Source organism: Tenebrio molitor, chromosome 3 (assembly GCF_963966145.1).
Source record: "Tenebrio molitor chromosome 3, icTenMoli1.1, whole genome shotgun sequence".
In the NCBI taxonomy this organism is placed as follows: domain Eukaryota; kingdom Metazoa; phylum Arthropoda; class Insecta; order Coleoptera; family Tenebrionidae; genus Tenebrio; species Tenebrio molitor.
The window spans coordinates 13,010,320-13,030,662 of NC_091048.1; the positions used below are offsets into that span (position 1 = coordinate 13,010,320).

General features: G+C 34.7%; 2 protein-coding genes across 7 annotated transcripts in view; one reads left to right on the plus strand and one right to left on the minus strand.

Moving 5' to 3' along the window:
- Nucleotides 1–2,827, minus strand: part of Tpst (tyrosylprotein sulfotransferase) — a 176,525-nt gene extending 173,698 nt beyond the window's left edge. For all 6 annotated transcript variants that reach the window (XM_069040866.1, XM_069040867.1, XM_069040868.1 and 3 more), the window contains exon 1: nucleotides 2,652–2,827. The gene's annotated coding sequence lies outside the window, so the exon portion shown is untranslated. The remainder of the gene's footprint in view (nucleotides 1–2,651) is intronic.
- LOC138126098 (uncharacterized) overlaps nucleotides 1–20,343 on the plus strand; it is a 404,235-nt gene that overhangs the window by 275,791 nt on the left and 108,101 nt on the right. The gene's annotated exons all lie outside the window — the stretch shown is intronic.

Below are 20,343 nucleotides of genomic sequence, written 5' to 3' on the forward strand. Positions count from 1 at the left end.
ATGCAATTTATTTAACTTGCTAAAACTGTCATATACTTAAGTTGAAAGCCCTTTGAATAATACATATTTAAATTTTGTAGTAGGTACTTTTTTAATGATGATTCACTTCCAACCCAAGATTGCATTTGATATAAATATGTGCCATTATTAACAAAAATGTATTCAAGAGCATTGTAAATACATATAACAAAACAATAAAAAAACACTGAGGAAAAATTACGTATGTTTATGGTTAAACAAAAAATTCCGGAACTACATACGTTGCTCAATATTAAGTAAATACAGAGTTATTCTAAATGATTGTAGTCGAAGTAGGCGTGAAAACTGAATGTAAAATTTATGGTTGCCGCTCCACATAAAAAAATCATCAAAATGATGTGTTAAATTGGGTGCAAAACAACTCAATATTTTTAAAATTGATTGTGGAACAACTCAATATTTCTGGATTCAATCGTTAATTTAACAAAAATAAATAAAATTCTCATCACCGCACTTTTCACCTAAAAAATGACAGTGACAGCGACAAAAATTGACAGTTCACATGAAAGCGGCAAAAACGTAATAACATGGGCATGGCCTACTTCGACTACAATCATTTATAATAACCCTGTATTTAAAAAACAAGTAAGACGTAAGGCGAAAACCAATAGATAGTAAAATAAGAAGATATACAGGTAGGTGCTTTATATAGGACCATGAATATAAAAACAACGATTGTTTCTACATATTTGGAGAATAAAATTCTACTTTTTGACATTTTGTAAATATTTCAGTCACCACACACCAATGTCTCCGTTGATTCTTAAACGTCCTCCTTTTTCCGTTTCTTGCTACCATTCGCACTGACAAATTCTCATGTTTTGAAAATCAGACGACTCTTCTACATCTGAATATCACCAGCATCACTTTCTTCTTTAATACTAGAATTTTCAGGAATAAAGTCGTCGTCAAAGTTAGAATCTTCACATGCATCACTTCCGAATCCTTGTTCTGAAAGTCCATGTTGCCTTGATATTATAGAGAGTTCTTAATATGACATTCTGAACTGAAGCAAGCTCACCAGATATAGCAAAAACGTAACAACCTTGCGTTACAACTCAATTATTGTGGAGATAAAATTTAAAAAGATATAATTTCAATCAAATATAATGAAAACACAGAATATTCCCTTGAAATTATAAAACCGGGAAAGAGTTATACAAATTTCAGAATGTATCAGTGTTAATCGGCAATTGCCTGTTAAAAATGTTGCACAAGTGGGAATGTCATACGTCTTGTCTAAAAAAATGTACCAATGCTTTGGGCGTAAATCGTAAAATGTTGCATCATAATAATTAGGTACAGTGTCTCTATTTGAGAAGTTTTTAGATTAAGAACAAAACCATTGTTGCTGACCCATTCTATTCTGACTGGAGTTAACTTCTTTTTTGGAAACTGAAACATCATTACGAGAAAACCGGCTTTTCAACCGATCGAAAGCATAAAAAGACTACCTCCAGAAATAGAAGATGCAGCGGTGTGTCTATTTTCAACGGTAACGTTTTAATTTAGAATTGTTCTAGATAGACACACAAAAAATTTGACACCGTCAAATCGAAATTTTTTTTCATTCAGATACATATTCATCAGCATAATTATTAATTCATAGTAAACTGACTGAGCTATGAACAAAATTTTGTTTGTGTTTATGCATATGTTAGTGCTTATTTATACAAAGCATTTGGTGTATACATATTACGTGTACTCATGTATTTTAACAACTTTTTAATGAAGCTTTTCCATTCCCTAGTGATATAGAAGCAATAAATACAGATAATTTAGTCCCATTTTTCACAGTCGACATTTGCCACATACAGACCTCCTACCTGCTAATGCAATGCAGTTCTACAATTTTTTACACTTAATTATGTCAACCATTGTTGGTTTAACGTCGTCGTAATAAGGACAAATTTTATTGTACATAACTGAAATTAAAATGTACACATTTACAAAAACATCAAGTTTTCATACAAAAAGTATAAAGAAGAGTTGCAGACGGAACTTGTTCCTAAATTTTTGATAAAAAAAAACTACTTTCAAAACTTGCGTAAGTGTTAGAGTGCAAATAATTTCACATAAATATCCTTGATTAATGGGAAGTCTGTATCATGTAACACCTACAACTTTTTAAATCCTCTAGACAAAAAAATCACCTGACGATTCTACTTTTCACATTAAATTAATCAACCTTCTGTGCCGCTGTTCAACTGTGAACTTACGAGTACGTTTAGCGGAAACACAATCTCTCACAGACCTAAAAACTGAATGAACAAAACAAAAACAAACTAGCTCCAATTAACCGTGTTTAGTCTGATGTTACTTTCAATTACGACGAAGATGACCTCCGTTCTTCCTTTCTTACCCAACCGCAACAGTAAAAGTGTACACATGACTCCGCGCGCTTAGTTCTGCTGTCCAAGTAGTCGCGATTTTTCTTATTTTTCGCAGTTAATGTTTGTACAAATTACAGTTCTACTAACTAAAATTACCGTTAGTCTTATTAAAATTCACGGGGAACATCTTTAGACTAAACACGTCGACCAGACACGGCACGCAAGACGAAAAAAAAAACAAAATAAAACATAACCCTGAAGATAAAAGTCGTGACTTACCTTTCGCAAATATTTGGTTTCTCTTAGTTTTCGGAATTGACCTGGGAAATTTGTGTAGAAAGTGGCCACCAACTGCCGAAATGCCACACGATGCGTATAGGTTAAGTTTTGCAAAACGTGCACCACACCCGCTACAAACGCTTTTACCAAACTGACTAAACTGCGAGAAATAGCTGACAGTCAATGAAAACAAAATGACAGAAAAATAACAACTCATGGTGGCGCCCCACACCGGCGCTATCTCGAAATTCTACGCGGTGTAGGGAACTGTTGGAGTTTCAGTCGCCGCGTTGCCATATCGTACAGGTGTCTTCTTTGGAAGCATGCGATGTGATGCGAGCAGTGACGTGGGAAATAGAATAGACGGAGCATCACCATGTAAAGCGTTGATTCCGATCATATATCTAATACTCCTATATGGAGCATTTGCTTTCAATTTGTGGACGAAGATAAAGTTGACGCAAGTTGCAAAAAACCACTTTGCATTTGCAACAGCACTTTTATGGCATTAGTCATTTGAAATTACTTTAAAACTGTACTTATATGGAAAATATTCAACCCAAACTATGATTTTCTGGTCCCTTTGTGCCTCTATTTGGTTCAAAAATTTGAAAAAAATGCTGTTGCAAACGACAAGTGGTTTTTTGCAACTTGAGTCAACTTTACTTTCTATCCTTTCGTGCCACTTCGTGAAAATGCGCATGCACCGAAGTGCCGCCAACCTAAAGCTAGGGAGTTTCCTGTCTCCACTGGCATTTTTTTGACTTTTGCATTCGCTCGGCAAATTTTGCTCATCAAAAAAGTGCCACTTTTAATCCTAATAAAACAACAATAATGTGCTAATTTCCACATCGGAGATCGATTGCTGCAAATGTTCAGTTTCAAGACTCATTTTATCTGCGTATTAACAAGAATAACATCAAAAGTTTTTGATGATGATTTTGTCTGAACCGGTTCGGAGTTTTTTTATTCAAATATCCAATTTCAAGACTGACGAATTATTACAACTATTGCAATAGTATAGTTGGCTTCAAAAAAAACAGGAAATGAAATTTGACCTAATGTGAACTGAAAATTTAATTTGTCAATTTATGTCAATTTGTGTCTGTTTGACAGTATTTCTGACACATAAGTGCAGTTTTTTTAACCTAAATTCTAAAAGGCCGTTTCAAACTATAAAAATTTAAATAAAATATGACAGAACTTTTTCTGACAGTTCCCGTTTTTTTTTAAGCCAACCGTATGTTAATACGTAATACATATATTGAACAAAATGAGACGTCACATAATTAAAAATTCCCCTTAAATAAATGTAAAAACGCTTACTGGTAAAATTTTTCATTTAAAAATTAATTTTGTTCCAAACTTTTCCTTTTGCTATTTCAAAATTAATTGCTTATTTGATTGTGTGAATTTTGACACCGTAAAGTTGCCCTTGCGCATTTGAACCAAATAATCCGTAAGATGCAACTTATGCAGACATCAATATGTCTGTCTCCCTTGCTCTGTCCACGAACCGTCCATGCAGTAAAATAGGGAATGCTCCATATAGGAGTATTAGATATAGGATTCCGATATGCAAGTAAGGGCAAGTTATGCAGCAGTAATAGCAAATCTGTTCTGTATTTGCCTAACATATATGTGTAAAGTCCATTCTCGTTGGATATTCCTAGTCAAGGTCAAATAATTCAATATTGTGGCGGTGTGATTTTTAGTTCAAAAATGCTTTAGCTGTGTATGTCACCAATACGGGCTGATAAAGTAACCAAGTCATTCGTAGACTGTAGAGGTTATGTTATTCGCTGTCAGCAAAGAAACAGTCATTTTTCAAATATTGTTATTAAACTTTTTAGAGGATAACAATAGGTAATAATACATCCATTTTGTTTTCATTTGCACTAAAAATAGTGTCAGTTGTTAATCGGTATGATGGGATTAGGAACATACAATAGATACCTACTCCTACCTACTGGTCAGTAGCGGCTCGTCAAGATCAAAACCGGGTAGGCACCAGCAATTTTTTTGGTCAGTCACTTGGTCAGTTTTTTCGCGTTATTTTTTTTTGACCTTGCTCCAGTTCAACGGTGGTGATGGATATAATGCTTATTATTATTACAAATGTGAGACGTAATTTCAAGATGTTCCACTTTTCCCTAACCTGGACGTTTTGAAAATGACAGTAACATTAAGAAAACAATATCATGCATTGGGTTTATTATGGAAAATAAACGACAACTCTTGCTGGCACAAAAAAATTGCAATATCAATTAGACTCTTGATAATTTCACGATTTTCCCGTACGCTATTCTTATCTAAACTTTTCTATTTCCATTTTCCGAGCGGGGACTATTACGGGCGAGAACCGGGACTTTTCAACGTGGTATGGCCGTTGCCGTGGGGTCTATTACGGTGGCAATGTTTTGTTTACCGAAAAGAACGAATTTACAAGCAAAATCAATATGCTCTTTACTCTTATTGTGCTTCTCTAATGCACGCCCTAAATCGTTCAAATCAGAATACCCCGTTTTTGTCCACACTGTTTTATTATTAGTCACGAACAGAATAAAAAAAAAGTTTTTTAAGTAATTTACTTCCAACAAGCCAATCATATTTTCCGTACCTAGGACGAATTAGTAAATGTACTATTCTGTTTACAAGTAGTTACCAAAGTTTTACTCAGATCAGTTACATCAGGACAGGGTCTCTTTAACTGTTTAATCTATATAAAACTTATCTTCGTAGGAAAGTTTACAAGACCGGCATTTATTTATCAAAAAATCGAGATCGACGTTAACAGGAACGACAACCGCCTCTTGTTCGTGACTGGTACTTGCCATTGAGATCATTTTTATTAAATTGCTACTTACCTACTTACCATCACTAGCCTGCATAACCTAACTAAACCGCAATGTTTAACAACAACAACATTAAATTTCAACTTCTGTTCGAGGTCGAGCTGAAGGAACGCATGATTCACGCCCGCGCCGCTTCCCAACCTTTTCGACACAACCATTGTGTCCGTTAATCGCTCATAGTCACAATAATCATAATATAAAATAAAATTTTACGACTACAATGAAAATGACAAAACTACAGAGGCATTGCCTCGAGTTGCACTTTGCTAACACCCAGTAACCAATAACAGTGTATGACGGGTTGATGGTATTCAGTTCTTTATTCCACCAACCACACAGCTTAGGCGGAAAAATGAAGTGGCATATTTTACGGTGCCTCTACGGTACGCTGAACGCTCTGAATAAGTCTACGCTCTGGGCTCTGCAGTCCGAAGCGAAGGCGCCGAATGCAAAACGCGCCAAATACAAAATACATAATTAAATTAACACATGCAACAGTTATTCTTCGATAATAATTAATTCAGTGTAGGTACAAAATAAAAGTATACAAACATAAATAGTTATTTACATTACCAGATGCGTAAGTGAACTTTTTTTGCCAAGGAGGTAGTTCAAGACCCGAGGCGACAGCCGAGGGCCTTGAAACCTCCGCGGTGAAAGAAGAAACTTGCGCATCGTGTATTGTATTAAATTTTTCCTACTACGAAGCACCAACATTTTATAATGTTAAAAAAAAATAGCAAAAATCGTGCCGTATCGCGACCGTCCTTGGATCTTGGAAGTAAAAACCATAGCAACAGCTTTTACAAACATTTTATTTTTCGTCTTAAAACCGCGTGAATTGTGTAAGTGCGTGTAATCCGTAGTAATGTTAGTTTGATAATTTGCGGTTATTGGTATTTATGCAACAAGTCTTCCCGCAAAATATGGAATGTGACGGAATTGAAAGAGCCGCTGGAATTACGTTAGGCTCATTGTCGCCTGTCAAGTCGGGTGAGCGATATAACCTAACTTTCCAACAATTCATAAATCACAATAAATGTGAATAAGTAGATTAATTTTCCTTTGTTGTATTCAATTGGACTAATTAAACTACATATTATTATAAAATGTGTTGCTGTTTTCCATTTAATGATTTGGGTAGGTACCTCAATCGAAATTGTCACAAAATAAAATAAATTCTCCTCGTCCCGTAAGGAATCTCCTAGTCGCGTAAGTATTTTACTTTCGTAGCTAGCAACCACACGCAAGATAGGTTTCACTTTCGATTACAAGTGTGTTGCTAGGGCAGTAGATGAAACTTTCTAGATACGTAGTAGGAAAAATATGTTTATACAAAAAAAAAAAAAAAAATTATCTATTAAAAAAGATTTTGGTTAGTAAAGTACCGGGTGGGGCATCGTATACGCGCACGCGAGAAATCGCGACTTCTAATTAAATAAAATTTTCGAAATTTTATATACCAAACTAATTATTGATAAGGTATATTTGAGAATTTTTAAAATTTTTTTTGTTAATAAATAAGGCCGTAACAGTTTTATTAGTTTTCTGAAATTAACTGTTAATTTACCTATAAAGTTTTTACACTAAATGCATTTGTATCTGCTGGCGCATCAAACCCTGGTGGCACAATTACAAATTTTGACTTGGTTAACTAAATAATTCGCTTTTTTATTTAAACGCAAACCAGACACGTGATTTATGGCCCAAATGCTATAATTTGCCAACAAAAGGGCATTCACCAGTAGCAGGCCGTTTTGACCGTCTTACTTACAGCTTTGCCATAAAAATGACAGTTTCCATTGTCACCTAAATTTACGACAGCACAAGTAGTAGATCATAAATAAAAATGATTTTGAAAGTTGAAATGTAAAATTGCGTTTAATTCAAAATCTAATTGTTGTTTTTATCCGCTGATTTCGTAAATAATTATAGGAAGTGAATCTGGGTAGGTCAGTATAAAAATCAGAATATGACTTTTTGGTTGAAATTTACATTTTATTTTTTTTTGGCTTTGTTTGTAAGTTAAAAATTATCAAAAAATTATGAAATGTACCTTACCAATAGCCAGGTAAGTGTGAAAAATTTCGACAATGTTATTTAATTAGAAGTCGCGATTTCTCGCGTGCGCGTATACGATGCCCCACCCGGTATTTGGTGAGGCACTGCCTCCCCTGCCTATCCAGAGAAGCTGCCCCTGCTACTGGTGTTGTATTTTTCTGCTCGCCTTGTTGATTAAGTGAAAAAACCCTTAATGACTACATTTACTTAACCTTCTGCGACTAACATGATGACGATGAGTGATGAGGAACCAGAATAAGTTATAGAAAATGAACCCAAAACGAAATTGTGTGAAGTTTCTTTTCATTGGAAACGATGGAAGTAAGGAATGCATCTAAATGATGGAACAAATCTGGCAATAAAATTTCAGTTATTCAGAGACACTTATATATACGTTTTGATTGTGGTTGTGACGTTTCAAGAATGTATTGTTACAATTGCATACCACAAAAGAAAGGTGTATTTTGATTTTTAATAATTTTTTTCTAATTTAAGTTTTTTCGATGTACATATTACCTTTAAAATAACGTTGTATTGTTAAAACTGTTCAATAAAGGTCGTAAATAGATTATAATCATGTTAATACATAAAATACATTCAATATTAAAGGATTCTAACTAATTAATTTTCGAACTGAAGCTATTTTTTCTTGAGTCCGTATTAGCTTGCCGGTTTCGTCACATTAAGTCAGTTGTGGAAGGTTAACGCAATTTTAAAATTAACCTTTTTTCTTTTCGCCATGGTAAAATCACCCAGGAATAGAATTTTATTAAAAAATCTGTGACTTTATTTCACACGTCAAACTAACATTCAAAATTAAAGACGTCAAATCGCTCTCAATCGCTCTATCACGAATAAAACACGATAATGTAAAAATTACTAGGAAAGGAGGCGCAGGCTTGCAACGTGACAACAATTAGCAGGGAAAATCCAACGTGAATGGACTTTATCTGTTGTTTTTGTACAGCGTGATCAACAATGACTGACTCAGTCATTCTTGATCACACCGTATTAAGAAAACGGACCTATTTGTTTGCTTTCATATTATAAAACTCATACTTTTTGAAGATGACTAGCACGTGTTATGTTAAAAATTGCCAAAAAAGAACAATAATCCTTCTAAGTTCTATAGATAATGTCATTACCAGGATCTGTAATGTTGTTTTTGCTACTTTACCCTCTAACTTGTTTTCTCCTATAGATAGCCATATTTTAGATTTTGAAATTTTTTCGAAAAATCATAATTTTATATTAATCAAAGAAATAATTTTTAGTTATGCCAAAATTAGACTTCATTACTTTAACAAACAATTGAACAAAAATTTAAAAGGTATAATGTATTCCAACTTTAAAAAAACGATGCTTGGCCATGACAATCTAACAGATCATCATGTATATCTGAATAAAAGTTTGGTTAGGAATTTTGAAAATTTTGAAGGCACAGTGTTGCCATACTTAGGTTCCGCTTTTTTGCGAATCGATTGAAACTGTATTACAAGAGATTAATAGAGAACCCAGCATTTTTTATTAAAAATAGCAATTGAAAAAAAAGACAAATCAAAATGTAAACATCTGGTGGAGGCTTTAGTCGTTGAATGAGTTTCAAGAACGCTTGTTTTAGTTTAACAATCAGAAAACGGATAAGTTCTCCAAAATGGAATCACTTTTTTTAAGGATGAACTGGAGTAACATTGAAAAATGGCGAAATTTGCTTAAAACTGGTACAATAGTCCTTTCATCCATTCTAAAGTACTGTGCCAAATTTAAAAAAATTTGATCGAGGAATTTTAAAGTTATTACCTTTTAAAATTTCGGGATATTTTACATGTGTTCTTATGAGAAATCGGGCAATGGTCGGATAAAAATTGATAAAAAACATATTTCAAGAAGGCCAATTTTTCTTAAATTTTTCACACATAAAGTATCGATATCGTAGAATTTTCTAATGAATTTACAAAAAAAGTTGGTCGAGGATTTTCCTTGTAATCGCTAATTATATGTGGAAAAACACGGTTTTTGAGGTTATGTATCTGTTTTAATTTCAATAAAAGTGAACAAAATGCATATAATTGACGTCGGTATGCAATATTACACTCATATCGCACGTTTTACTACAGTTACGTGAAGAACTTTAACAGAAATCAATGAAAATTGAAATTCAGTGTGCTTTTGTTTACTTTCACGTACAGTCTTAGTCAAAAGATTGTAAAATCACATGTAAGTAATTATCTAAATATCAAGAAAATAAACACAAAATTTACTTGCAACTCATTACAATTCGTTTCCAAAAATTAAAAACTATTTTTTCAAATATTGATTTCTCGTAATAAACGTTTCATAGCATTGTAAGAATTCCGCAGCTTTTTGCTGAGATTGTTACTCCAGTTCATCCTTAAAAGACACTCTCCATTATTTCATCTTCAGAATTATCTTCATCATTAGATTCCGAATCATTTTCTAATGTTTATCCCACGAAAAATTTCGTTCAGATCTCTTTTAAAAAATGGTTCCACTTTTCTGGTTTTCTTCTTTTTGTAGTTCTAGTAACCTCTAGACCCTTTTTTGTAATTATGCAATACTAGCTTTTACCCGCGGCTTCGCCAGCAAATTTCAGAATGTTTTAAAATTATGTTTCCAGTTTCATGTATTGTGATAAACACAGTGATTTCAATATGAAATTTGTCTTTTTACGAAGAATAATTAAAACTTTACTGTAGACTACTTTTTTCTTCGACTATATAAACAAAAAGATCAATACGGTAAGAAACTAACACTATGATCACTTACCAATTCATGAAAATACGCCAACATAACGCTTTTATTTTCAGTTGTAACCTTATTTAGATCCTCCTATTGTTTAATTGTCTCGTTTAATTTCAGATACCTGCCTTTTGATTTTTCCGGTAACCGGTCTTAAGCTATTTGAAGCTTGTTCTGCTTCATTTAAGACATCTTCCGATAAAACACAATCATTCAAACACATTTTGCGAAATTGCTACTTTTATAAACAACCAAATGTAACTATGACAACTGAACATATCATGCAAACGCGATTTCCAACTCGAAAAAATTTTTTTGTGCTTACCAGGCTTAAAAATGATAATAGGGGTTGCTTTTTGTGGGTGTTAAGCGGCGAAGGTGACGATATACTCAGAGGATGAAATAGGGGTGAAGCGGCGAAGGTGAGGGTATTTCCAACTCGAAAAAACTGTCTTTTTTTCTTAACAGGGTTGAAAATGGTAGTAGGGGTTGGTTTTTGTAAAATTAAAGTAGACAGTAATTTTCTTCTTGTTTTGAAGATCAAGTGTACAAAATTTCATCAAGATCGGAGTAAAACTGTAGATTTGTATACAAAATATACAAACAAACAGACATTCAGTTTTATATATACAGAGTGATCACAAAAAAACGCCCCAGCTTATATCTTTCTTATTTGAAATCCGATTTCAACGAGCGGTACATCAAATTAAAGGGTTCCAAAAGTACTATAAACTGGATATAAAATGTTGCCCTTAGCAACCCTATCTTACAAGGGTCAAGGGTCAACTAAAATTTTTTAAATAGCAACATATAATTTTTTTGGTACAGTTAGATTCATTATGTTTTTTTGAGTTAAAAAATATAGCACACCCTGTATATTTAAATGTTATTCTAACATAAGAAATAAATAAAATTTAATTACAAACCATTAAGAATGAGTAGAACTTTATTCGTAACAGGCCATGAATTACTTAAGATATTCTTGTAGCCATGGAAACACAAAAAAATTAACATTTATTTTGAAAATAAACTTTATTTGTCGTGATTTTTATTTAATTTTTTTTCTCCAATTTTGCGTTGTGAAATAAAATGAACAATAATGAAATTGTGGATATGTTGCAAGCATATTTCGGAAATAATAGAAATCACTACTTGCAGAGAAACGCCACCTGAAAGCCTTCTGAATGCCACGCGAAGTGTCGCGAACAAAATGGTGCTCAATTTAAACAAAGCAGTTGAAAAAAAAATTGTTATTTTTATTGTTTGTACCTATTACTTAATAAATATTGTTTCCATGACTACAAAAATGTCTTCATAAGTAATTCATGGCCATGGAATAAAGTTCTATTTATTCCTATTAGAATTAGAAATTAGAATTACATTTAAATATACAGGATGTGCTATATTTTTGAACTCACAAAAACATAATAAATCTAACTGTACCAAAAAAATGTTGCGATTAAAAAAAATAAAGTTGCCCCTTGAGTCTTGCAAGGGAGGGTTGCTAAGGGCAACATTTTATATCCAGTTTATAGTACTTTTTCAACCCTTTAATTTGATGTATTGCTCGTTGAAACCGGATGTCAAATAAGAAAGATATAAGCTGGGGCGTTTTTTTGTGATCACTCTGTATATATATATGTTACGGACAAAGACGATAAATGGACATTGACGACAATGGCCGGACAATGGGTAGTATTAATAAAAGGTAGCAAATGCTTTTGCTAGCTATTTTATAAGCAATTGCTTTAAGTGATATTAATAAAAGTGTAGTAAATGCTAGTGAAACCTGACTAGCAAATGCTTTTGCTCGTTTTAGAAAGCATTTGCTTGACGATATAAGGATTTGCTTCTTTTACTATTAATAAAGTTTAGCATTTGCTTGAAATAGTAAGCAATTGCTAGGATAAATGACATTCTCCTTCGTGTTGTACTAGTAGTTATAAATCGGCTGTTAAAGCACCATAAAAGTATGTTTCAAGTGCCAAGAAACCGTAAATTTTACAAAGAAAGGAAAGACAATACCATTACAAGAGAAGAGGATGTAAAATTGTTTCATTTCCTAAATGAAAGTGTTCAGTGGATTGCTGATTTTCTTGGGAACGACGATGAAGAAACTCGTGGTGGTACTTTATCTTCGGTGATGAAAATAAAAATATTGTTGCGATATGTGGCTGATCCAAGTATAAAAAATTAAATTATTCATAGAGTAATAAATAGTGTTCAACTATTTATAGGATTTCAGATTGGGGTAGCTGAACTCATGGAAGTAAGTCAACCAATTGTATCGAATGTTATAAAATTTGTCACGGGAAAGATTATAGACAAGGCACCACTTTGGATACATTTTCCTGTCAAGTCACTAGCATATGCTTTCGTCAAGAGGATTTCTTTATTAATACCAAAACAAGCAATTGCTAGAAGCAAAAGCTTTTACTTTAAAGCAAATGCTAATGCTAAGTAGCAAATGCTTGGAAGCATTTGCTTATTTTTATTAATATCACCCAATGACGTGAATGTCCATTTTTCCTGGCGATTATTGATAATGACGTTATGGCCCGTGGTGGTTGGGCAATGTTATTAAAAATGTCATTTTTATTCTAACGCTATCAGCATTGCCCGGTCATTAATGATAATGGTCAAAAACGCCTGGGTAATGCTGATATACTCTTAGGTTCCATGATTATTATTGAAACTAGACAATATATTGTTTTCTTTTAGTATTTTTATTTATCAAATGTGCTGAAGTAGGTACAATGTGAAAAAATATTATTCACACTTATCAAATTTTACTTGGTAACATAAGTAAATAATAAAAACTAAAAAAAAAAGTTATTTTTCACTTTAGTATAATTGCATGATAACTCCTAGGATACGAAATACGTAAACATGTCCATAACAACCGGGGAACAATAACAGGGTGTAATAAGAATAAGCGAGCGTAATGACTTCATAGCGCCCTCATCAATTCATAATTGCAAAGATGCCATTTTTTTTTTAAAGAACACGTATAGTGAAAAATAAAATCTTGTATGCACCACGGCGTCACCGAATGATTACGCCCATCGAACGATATCCATCTCTCGGGCTAAAGCCCTCTAGCTGGATTCATCGTTCTCCGGGCGTAATCATCATTGTAACGCCCTTGGTGCATAAATAGCTACTATGTTTCACTGAATCATTATTTGTTTTTTATACCTTGACAACGAGATATATTAAGTAGGCTATCATGCCCTAGGGCGAATAAATCATAATGCCCGTTTATTACGCCCGCTCAAACAAGTCGTCATAGATACGAGCCACCGCAAACTAGGAAATTTAGCAAAATCAAGTTCACAATTTATAAATTTTTTAAATGTTCACAAATTCAAATGCAGTGAAACATAAAACGTTATATGCACCACGGGCATTACTCGATGTTTATGCTCTCGGCACCGTAAAAACTCTCGGGCCTGGCGGCCCTCGACCTTTTAAACTGGTTGCCCTCGAACATCAACATCTTCATAATGCCCTTGACACATAAATAACTATTAGAACAAAGTGAAAAATACAAATTTTTCAAATAATATTGAGAGTACTCAAAATTATTCAATTTTGTTGTGGCATGAGAGTGATCCATGGTCTTTCGAATTGCAAATTTTTTTATGCAGCGCGCTGGTATTATTTTATGTTATGAATGAATTATCAGCATTGCCCAAATTACATGGAGATAACGTTATTGGCCGGACATTATGGTTAATGTCCAACTTGACTGGCCATTATCGTCATTGACCGGCCAATAACGTTATTGGCCGAATTATCGTCTTTGTCCGTAACATACAGTGTGGAAATTACTTATGGAATAAATTCAGTAATTTCAAAACTAATGACATTTGTCGAAAACGCTGAAACAGGTCAATTTTTGTTTTTAATAATGCTTATTTTAAGCTACTTCACTTGTTCATGACGTCATCCATTTTTGAACTATGACGTCATCACCAATTTTTTTAAATGACAACCCCCACTTTTTTCTTCTCTTTCTGATAGACCTTCCTACTACCTAAACGATGAATAAAAAAAAGGTACCAATTTTTTTCATTAATCGTTTAGGTAGTAGTAAGGTCTATCAGAAAAAGAAGAAAAAAGTCAGTGTTGTCATTTAAAAAAAATGGTGATGACGTCATAGCTCAAAAATGGATGACGTCATGAACAAGTGAAGCAACTTAGAATAAGCACCATGAAAAATAAAAATTGACCTGTTTCAGCGTTTTTGACAAATGTCATTAGTTTTGAAATTACTGAATTTATTCCATAAGTAATTTCCACACTGTATATACAGTGAGTTTTTTTTAAGACTGGCCATAGGGTTTTACATGCTAATTTTTCAACCCCCTGTTAACTTTTGTTCTGATGAAAATATTTAAACAATTTTCGGAACAAAGTTGGGAGATTTTTCAAACTATCGGATAGATTACAATTCAATATCCCAAACTGTCGAAAAAGTTGTGAAAAAAATATTTTTTAGCGCGCCGAAAGCGTCCAAAATTGGAGATCGTCAGGTGCTGGTTGAGCCGACAATGGCGCTATTCTGGCGGCCGCTCGACGTACTATTATTTCGGCGTCCTAAAAATATTTTTTTCACAACTTTTTCGACAGTTTGGGATATTGAATTGTAATCTATCCGATAGTTTAAAAAATCTTTCAACTTTATTCCAAAAATGGTTTGAATATTTTCATCGGAACAAAAGATAACAGGGGGTTGAAAAATTAGCATGTAAAACCCTATGGCCAGTCTTGAAAAAAACTCACTGTATAACAGATCTTCCTACCTATAAATTAGTTATACAGTTCAGGATTTCATCGAACACAAATTCATTGTTCTCACATTGAAGATATCCACCAATCAGTTAATAATCGCATCATTACTTAGATCGGGCCTATCTCGTTTAAAATGTGTCTAGCCCTTCAACACACCACGTTTTGTCTCGACAAACACAACTTTTGGCATTATGCACTTGTAGTAAACCCTTAAATTATTACTTTGTGTTGTCTAATTTAAAATAAATTGGAAAAACGTCAAAATGACATTTATTGACAACTTTATTTACTTTTTATTTTTGAATCATCTTGCAACATAGCACTTCAAATTTAGTTCCAAAAGATTTAGAACCAAAATGAAATGAAATATAACTACTGCTTTCCTCAGTACTGCCAATTTAACAAAATTAAAACATGGCAACCTATCGTTTTTTTAAAGATGGAATAGATTATATGTCTGTAAGACAGCTTTTAACAAAGGTTCTACTTTTTAAACATGTTAGCAAAGTATGGTCAACGAAGTATGTTTTATTAATAAATTGCTTTATTAACGGAGGTACAAATTAACTTGACACATACAAAAATATAAAATTAATAACAAATTGTTTTCTCATCGCACACTATTACTATTGTGTCGATCACTGACTCGCTATTTCAAACACTTCCCCTCGAGTCATGGGTCGATAGTAGTTCGTACTCAGTTCTTCAAGAAATTACACACACACAAGTCCGACCGATTTCGCGCACCACTCATGATTCTTGCTAGGCCTTTCGTTAAGAAATCTGCCACTTGACCATTTGTTGGTACATATGCTACGCTCACCTTCTTATCTTGCAACGCGTCCCGTACAAAATGATGGCGTATATCTATATGTTTACTTCTGGCGTGAAATGTTGGATTCTCAGCCAGTTTTAGACAACTTCTATTATCGCAGAAGATGACCAATTCAGCATTCTTGTCGAACCCTAATTCTCGCAAGAAACGTTGCAGGTAGATGGCCTCTTTCACACACTCCGATAGAGCCATATATTCCGCCTCTGTAGTTGATAGGGCGACAGTTTTCTGCTTCTTTGAATCCCAAGACACAGGTCCTCCATTTAATAAAAATACGAATCCGGTGTAGGATCTTCTGTTTTCCGGACAGCTCCCCCAATCGGGATCGACGAAACCCTTGACTGGTTCAGCATTGGATCCATAGGTTAAACCCATACCCATGGTACCCTTTAGAAAACGCAGAACTCTCTTCGCCGCCTTCCAATGTTCCTCCTTGTAACAGTTATTGAACTGTCCTAAACAGCTCACAGCGAAAGAAATGTCAGGCCTCGTAGTTGTAGCTAAATAGGTTAGCGCCCCTACGAGTTCGCGGTAGGGAAGTTTGAGATCCTCTTCGGTCTGTTCGCCGTTTCTCTTCAACTTCGTGCCCAAATCCACTGGGGTTCCAACAGGTTTACATTCAGACATACCAAAACGTTCAAGTACGTTAGCTACGTAAACTCTTTGATGCATCGTAACCTGGCCGTCGACCTGACTGAATTCAACTCCCAAGCAGTGCTTTACGTCTCCGAGATCCTTAATCTCGAACTGATCGGCCAACATTCTTCTTATTTCGCTGATCCTTTTCAGGTCTCGAGAAGCAACTAAAATTGCTATTAATGTCACATCTTCCCCTGAACCGATGCGAACAAGGTCCGATGCCGTTGGAATTGCTCCATAATTCTTTAGTGTTTTGTTCAACTTACAATACCAGCTTCTACCGGCTTGGCGCAATCCATAGAGAGATTTCTTCAGTAGACAAACCTTGTCTCCTTTACGAAATTCTTGAAGCATTCTTTTAGCCTTGAGTCCAGTTGAGCTGTTGCCTTCAGATTCGCTGATCTCCCCCAGGAATTTTTCGAGTCCTTTCGGTGCTTCCATGAAAATTTCTTCTTCCAATTCTCCGTTGAGATACACGGTTTTCACGTCGAATTGTTTAATTTTCATCCCATACTGAGCTGCCAGAGAGACCACAAGACGAATGGAACCAAATCGGCCTACAGGTGCAAATGTTTCTGAGAAATGAATGCCTGGTTTTTGACTAAAACCTTGAGTCACCAATCTAGCTTTTCTCCTCTCAAAAGTTCCATCAGCTCGGTATTTGTTCCTGAGAACCATTCGGCTTCCAATGATTTGAATATCACGAGGTCGATTGACTAATTTCCAAGTATCATTTTTCAAGATAGACTTCATTTCTTCAACGATGGCAGATAGCCATTCACCTGCGTCCGGCCCCGTCAAAGCTTGCTTCATGGGTACCTCGCAAGTTAAAACGAAGTCTGTATTGTTTGCTTCTTCTTGAGGTATTTCGTTATACACTTTCTTTGGCCTTCCAGGTGCTCCCGTTCTAACCAATTTAGGTCTACCTGGCCCCCTTCTTGACCGTTGTTGTTCTTCTACAACATTTTCTTCATCACGTAGGACTTCCCCTTCTTCATCTGCTATTTCATCATCTCGTTCTAATTCTAATTCCTGTGAAACGTTCGGTTGAACGTCGACGTCGATTGTTTGAGGTCCAGTAATTTCTGGCTCTTCTTCCAGGAGTACATCTGTTTCATTTTCTTCAATTCTTTCATTCAATTCCATGAATTTCACATCTCGACTGATCTCGACTTTTCTTTCTTCCGGTATCCAAATGCGATATGCTTTCGATTCTTCCGAATAACCGACTAGGATTCCTTCCTTGCTTCGACAAGTTAATTTTCCCTTGCCAGGTGATCTGTTCAGACAAAACACCTTAGATCCAAAAATTCGCAAATGCTTCAGATTTGGCTTCTTACCGGTCCACATCTCGTATGGTGTTTTTCCATTTAAACTTTTGGATGGACGTCGATTTCTCAGGTAATTCGCTGTATTTACAGCTTCGGCCCAAAAAGATGATGGGAGACCTGATTCAATTAACAAATATCGTGCCATATCCAGAAGAGTTCGATTTTTGCGTTCCGAGATGCCATTTTGTTCCGGATTGTAAGGAACTGTCAGTCATCTGGTGATTCCACGTTTTTTGAGTAACTTCTCAAAGTCGTTATTTATATACTCTGTACCATTATCGGACTGGATGCGCTTGATCGTTCTTCCTTTTTGATTTTCCATGAGATTAATGACTTCAAATGCTCTCTCGACGACTTCTGTTTTAGATTTCAAGAATCCGACTTCACACCAGCGACACTGATCATCAATAAATTCGACAAAATATTTTGCCTTACCATTCGATTCAGTGCGAAATAGTCCACATAAATCCATATGAATTATGTCCAAAGAATTCGTTTTTCGGTCTGAAGACTTCGGAAAGGAAGTACGAGTCATTTTTCCCTTGCAACACACTTCACAAGTAGTATTGCGACTGGTTGAATCGAGTGCTTCTACGCCTTCAATGGATCCGTTTGCTACAGCTTTGACTAGGTCCCTGTAGTTGACGTGTCCTAAACGGCGATGCCAAATTTCCAGCAACGAAAAATTGTCGTTACTTGAAGTAAACGCCGAGTTTCGTGGTACACGCACGAAGTACAAGTCTCCGACTCGATCTCCAATTAATTTCACGTCTCCATCCGCGCCGAACACTATTGCATGGTTCTTTTTAAATAAAATCTCGCACCCTTTATCCGCTATTTTGCTTACGGACAACAAATTCGTGCGTAAATCTGGTACATGTAACGTATTGTCCAAGGTAACGTTCTTCACTTCTCCGAAGACATCGGCTGTAAAAGATGCGATCTCAGTACCTACAATTTTTGTCGATTGATTGCTCGCGAGATTCAAATTGACATTCGACACCTTTTTCTTGTTCAAAAAATCTCGTGGTTCGTTGCTTAAATGTGAGGTAGCTCCGCTACCTAAACACCATTTATGTTGGCGACCATTAACAAACGATTCGACATGTGCACAAAGTGACATATTTTCTGCATTTTTCGCATGTTTTCCTGAATTGTTACTGTCTTTATTCTTCTCGTTCTTCTTATACGTACACTCATTTGCTTTGTGACCGTATTTACCGCACTTGTGACAACGAAATTTGAACTTTTCATTTTCGTTTGAAGAATTTCGTGAGAGTTCTTTTTCAGACTGTTTCCAGTTTGGTTTGTTCTGCCTGTACCATGATTTTTTCGACGAAAACATAGCGTTTTCCGGGACACTCCGCATACAGTTCTTTCGCGCGTCGTTTTCTTCGATTATTTTTACCATTAAAGTTTCAGGATCGGGTAGTTCATCTCGAGATTCGATCGCACACCGAAAATTTTCAAAACTGGGCGGTAAGCTATAAAGTAGCATGATGGCTAACAAATTCGGATTAATTCCGACGTCCATTTCACCAAGTTTGTCCACGGCATCAAAAAAACCATTTAAGTGTACACGTACGTCGCCTCCTTCATCCATACGCTTCAGAGTTAACTGTTTTAACAGCGTCGCCTTTCGAGCAGGTCCCTTGGATTGGTATACAGGCTGTTTGATAAAAAACGCCTCAACCCATAACTTTTTTATTTATTATCCGATTTCAATGAACAAAAAAAACCGAAGATATGGTTTTTTATGCGCTACGAAGCAGGCATAAAATAATTTTTTTTGGCGTTATTTTCAGTAGCTTACGATAGTCAACTTTTTTTTTTTAAACGGACATATGTAGTTTTTTAGGCTTAGTCTGATAAAGTTTTTTTTTCTGAATCTTACGATGTATTAAAAGTTATCGTTTGGTCCATAGCTGACTGAAAAAAAAATAAAACAATTTTTAATTGTGGTTCAGTTTATTATGAAATTTTCAAGTGTGCCGTGAAAAACAATTGGAATACAAATAGCAACAAATGTCAAGTGTGAGTTTGAAAATTTTCAGGTGCAATCTTGAAGAGTTTTATTATTATTTTCTTGGAAAACATAAATTATTATTATTATTATTTTTTCTATTAACTTTTTGTTTTTGACTAATTACGATTTTTATTACACTCGAACATAAAATAATAGTCATCCTGCATGACTGACAATGTTATTTTATACTTAAATAAAAAAAGTTTAAAAAAGCAGCTGAAAACTTCTAAGCTAACGTTTAGATGACATTTATCGTACTTTGTATTCCGATTGTTTTTCACAGCACTCTTAAAAATTTTATAATAAGCTGAACCACAAAAAAATGTTTTATTTTGTTTTCAGTTAGCTATGAACCAAATCATAACTTTCAATACATCATTAGATCTAG